We start from the raw sequence: 5,000 nt of genomic DNA on the forward strand, positions 1-5,000 counted from the left end.
ACTCTTGAACTCTCTCTTCAAAGTTCTTTTCAACTTTCCCTCACGGTACTTGTTCGCTATCGGTCTCGCGGTAATATTTAGCCTTAGATGGAGTTTACCACCCACTTAGGGCTGCACTCTCAAGCAACCCGACTCTGAGGAGCGTACCTCTCGCCGTCTCGCTCCGTCGCTACGGGCCTGGCACCCTCTACGGGAAAACGGCCCCGTTCAAGACGAACTTGGACAGGAGTGGCGACGACGAGAAAGCGATACCTCCCGAACACCACATCTCCCGCGATCGTTACAACCGCGGGATTCAGTGCTGGGCTATTTCCTGTTCGCTCGCCGCTACTAAGGAAATCCTGGTTAGTTTCTTTTCCTCCGCTTACTAATATGCTTAAATTCGGCGGGTGATCCTCCCTGATCTGAGGCCAACGATAAAAAAAACGAGGCAGACGCGATATCCGTCAACGCGACGGCGCCGCTTTCGTCGAGACGAGAGAGAATTTTCATTCCGATCGTTCCGACGTCGGCGTCGACGCGCTCTTCGGACGTCGAGTCCGCCTACTCGATATATATACAATATATATATATACGAATGTTTCGATGTCATCACGTTCAACGATGCGAGCGCGCTTTATTTACACATCATATAAACACGTTCGTCTCGTATACGTCGTAACGATCGCGGAGCTTTTGTATTCGAAATTTTGACATTAGAGTATGAACAAAAGAAACGCACGTACTCGATAATCACGAGACGAAGAGATCACCTAAACTCCGATTACCCTCTTTGATCGAGAACAACTCAATGAAACGATCGAAAGGTCGGAGATGGGCGCTCCTCGTCTGGCGACGAGCGACGCTCTCAGTCTCTCTGACGTCGCATAACGAAACTCCGTGACGTAAACGTACACACGAACGCGTATATAAAAATATAAATAATATATACACACACACGCATGTAAACGTAAACATACATACACATCGTATTTGTTATATTTGAACGGACCGAGAACGAGATTTATATTAAGTATATTTAAACACGTAATATAACACATCGAACGCGGATACCGTCATATGTTCGAGAAACGTCAGTCAGTCTATTGAGTCGGTTACGAAATAATAGACATTACGACATTAAACATTGAACAGTGTGGTTTATATTTTTATACAGCCGGCCCTCAGACAGGAGTGGTCCTGGATGTTTCTCCACGGACCGCAATGTGCGTTCGAAATGTCGATGTTCAAATGTGTCCTGCAGTTCACACTATGACGCGCAGTTAACTGCGTTCTTCATCGACCCGCGAGCCAAGTGATCCACCGTCCAGGGTAATGGTTTTTAATTTGTTTTATTTTTATAATTTCTACGATCACTCGAACGATTCTATACGCCAGTGATATGAGTTTATTTTTTTTTTATTTTTATTTTTTTTTTTGTTTTTTTCTCTTATTTTTAGTATACAGAGAAAAATTCAAAAAATTAAAAAAAAAAAAAAAAAAAAGTTAAAAAAAAAAAAAAGTACAAAAAAAAAAAAAAAGAAATATACATTTTATTTGAAGATGACGATGTGCGTTAACACATCGTACTTTCCTCGAAATCGACATCGAAAAATATCAGAATAGGACGCGTTACACGACTCTGGACTCTGACTCGGACACACTGCTGTGTGAGAGAGAGAGAGTGAGAATCGCGTCCTCGCATCGAAACGACACATTCCGAACGTCGATATTTGTGTTTTAGAATTTTATTATCGTTCATTATCGCACTCTTTCGAGATTGATAATTTACGTTAATGATCCTTCCGCAGGTTCCCCTACGGAAACCTTGTTACGACTTTTACTTCCTCTAAATGATCAAGTTTGGTCAACTTCCCAGCAACGCCGACGGCCGTGAAGCCACCGCGTGTCGGTCCGAAGACCTCACTAAATCATTCAATCGGTAGTAGCGACGGGCGGTGTGTACAAAGGGCAGGGACGTAATCAACGCGAGCTTATGACTCGCGCTTACTAGGAATTCCTCGTTTATGGGGGATAATTGCAAACCCCAATCCCCAGCACGAAGGAGTTTCAACGGGTTGCCCGGGCCTCTAGGCCAGGGAGAACATGCTGATTCCTTCAGTGTAGCGCGCGTGCGGCCCAGGACATCTAAGGGCATCACAGACCTGTTATTGCTCAATCTCGTGCGGCTCGAAGCCGCCGGTCCCTCTAAGAAGAATTTTAATACGCCGCCAGTGAGTTGCTCGACCGAAATCGAGCACACCTAAATGACGACGCCTATTTAGCAGGCTAGAGTCTCGTTCGTTACCGGAATTAACCAGACAAATCGCTCCACCAACTAAGAACGGCCATGCACCACCACCCACCGAATCAAGAAAGAGCTATTAATCTGTCAATCCTTCCGGTGTCCGGGCCTGGTGAGATTTCCCGTGTTGAGTCAAATTAAGCCGCAGGCTCCACTCCTGGTGGTGCCCTTCCGTCAATTCCTTTAAGTTTCAGCTTTGCAACCATACTCCCCCCGGAGTCCAAAATCTTTGGTTTCCCGGAAGCTGCCCGCCGAGCCATTGTAGTAACGTCGGCGGATCGCTAGATGACATATTTACGGTTAGAACTAGGGCGGTATCTAATCGCCTTCGAACCTCTAACTTTCGTTCTTGATTGATGAAAACACCTTTGGCAAATGCTTTCGCTGATGTTCGTCTTGCGACGATCCAAGAATTTCACCTCTAACGTCGCAATACGAATGCCCCCAGTTATCCCTATTAATCATTACCTCGGAGTTCTGAAAACCAACAAAATAGAACCGAGATCATATTCTATTATTCCATGCACGAAATATTCAAGCGGCATTTTGAGCCCGCTTTGAGCACTCTAATTTGTTCAAAGTAAAATTGTCGGCCCATCTCGACACTCACTGAAGAGCACCGCGATAGGATTTTGATATTGAACCGGCGTTTTACCGCCGGCTCACCGACGATATGCTCCGCAGACGTGTCAGTATCACCGCGGATGCGGTGCACCGACAGCGCGGCGCACAAATGCAACTACGAGCTTTTTAACCGCAACAATTTTAGTATACGCTATTGGAGCTGGAATTACCGCGGCTGCTGGCACCAGACTTGCCCTCCAATTGTTCCTCGTTAAAATATTTAAAGTGTACTCATTCCGATTACGAGGCCTCGAAAGAGTCCCGTATCGTTATTTTTCGTCACTACCTCCCCGTGCCGGGAGTGGGTAATTTGCGCGCCTGCTGCCTTCCTTGGATGTGGTAGCCGTTTCTCAGGCTCCCTCTCCGGAATCGAACCCTGATTCCCCGTTACCCGTGACAACCATGGTAGTCGCAGAAACTACCATCGAAAGTTGATAAGGCAGACATTTGAAAGATGCGTCGCCGGTACTGGACCATGCGATCGGCAAAAGTTATCCAGATTCATCAAAATTAACGACTTCGGACGAGACGCCCTCCGTCGATTGGTTTTGATCTAATAAAAGCACTCATCCCATCACTGGTCAGAGTTCTGATTGCATGTATTAGCTCTAGAATTACCACAGTTATCCAAGTAACTGAGTAAGATCTAAGGAACCAAAACTGATATATTGAGCCATTCGCGGTATCGCCTTAATACGGCTTGCACTGAGACATGCATGGCTTAATCTTTGAGACAAGCATATAACTACTGGCAGGATCAACCAGGGAGCTAACCGAGACTTGTTGAAGTCGTCAATTACTCTTCTCGTTTCATATTCGCATATAAAATACACACAAACTTATGCATGCATGTACAATATACGCACAGTATGAAACGAGCGTCTCACCGTATCGTCGATCGCGTTAGACGCGATAGATTTTAACGGTTGACTCTTATAAAAATTTATATGAGACACAAACGCGCTTTAAGCACGCGCGCGCGCGTGCGTGCGCTATAATATATAACGCGACGACAGCGGCGGCGGCGGCGGCGGCGGCGGAGGCGTCTTCACATAATGACACATAACGGTCACGAATTCGAACGTTCTAAACGAGATCGAGTTTTTTTTTCAAAATAACACTTCGCACACGACGTGTACGTATGTATTGTTCAACGATTATTATCGTAAAACATTGGGATCGACGCCCGGTGTTTGAGTGATCGTACCGATACTCGGGTTGTGTATTTTTTGTACATGATAAATGTAAAAATTAACAAAAAGAATTTTAGAAACGACCGTTCATATATAATATAAAAATTATACACACTATACGAATACACTGAATCTTTTAAGAACTCCGTCTCTAACGTTTTCTCATATCGTCGCGACGTCGCAGATCGACTACAATGAATCAACATTTATTCCATGAGGATAGATTGTAGCGAGAGCGACGACGACGACGATAAGAGGAAGAGCGCATGAGGCAGAGAGATCTACGTGCGTCCGTCGGTCGGCACAGTTTTACAGAACGAAAAAGAATCTTTTTATCATTTTCACGTGTGTCAGTGAATATCCCCAGCGGTCGAGACGAATCGTACGTACATACTTGGTTGTTACACTACGTAAAGTATAATATAACGCGATACGACGAATCGAGAGACACGCCAGAAGACACGCAACAAAGACGACAAATGAAAACGATAATAACATTTTTTTCGTTATACAAGAGTACTGATCCGGTCACTTCGCGTCTAACATCAATTTTTGAATGTTCGACGTTCGAACCGTCACTACTCCATATATATGCCTGACGATGAGTATGACATTCGGCTCGTTCGAACGGAATGTATTTTTTTTTTTATTATTATTATTATTTTATTATGTTTCTCATATTCGATCTGATATCATAAGACGACGAACCCCAGAACACGCACCCCCCCCCCCCCCCCCCCAACCCCCTCCCCCCCAACTGACACCCCAAACCCTCCAAAATCTCCAAAACTTCGATTATTTTGTTCTATATTTTTATAGATAGTATATGATTATATGATATTATGCAACGTCAATGCAACAACAACGACAACAACAACAACAACAACAACAACAACAAC

General features: G+C 44.7%; 2 non-coding genes and 1 pseudogene across 2 annotated transcripts; all 3 read right to left on the bottom strand.

Annotated features, from left to right (window-relative positions):
• Positions 1-413, bottom strand: part of LOC125076635 — a 4,311-nt pseudogene extending 3,898 nt beyond the window's left edge.
• Positions 414-1,157: 744 nt separating this feature from the next.
• On the bottom strand, positions 1,158-1,314 carry LOC125076638. The gene has a single exon (XR_007120568.1). It is a non-coding gene; the product is annotated as a 5.8S ribosomal RNA (ribosomal RNA).
• Positions 1,315-1,773: 459 nt separating this feature from the next.
• LOC125076641 lies at positions 1,774-3,676 on the bottom strand. Its single transcript, XR_007120571.1, has one exon. It is a non-coding gene; the product is annotated as a small subunit ribosomal RNA (ribosomal RNA).
• Between the last annotated feature and the right edge of the window lie 1,324 nt (positions 3,677-5,000).

This window comes from Vanessa atalanta, unplaced genomic scaffold (assembly GCF_905147765.1).
Source record: "Vanessa atalanta unplaced genomic scaffold, ilVanAtal1.2, whole genome shotgun sequence".
Lineage (NCBI taxonomy): Eukaryota > Metazoa > Arthropoda > Insecta > Lepidoptera > Nymphalidae > Vanessa > Vanessa atalanta.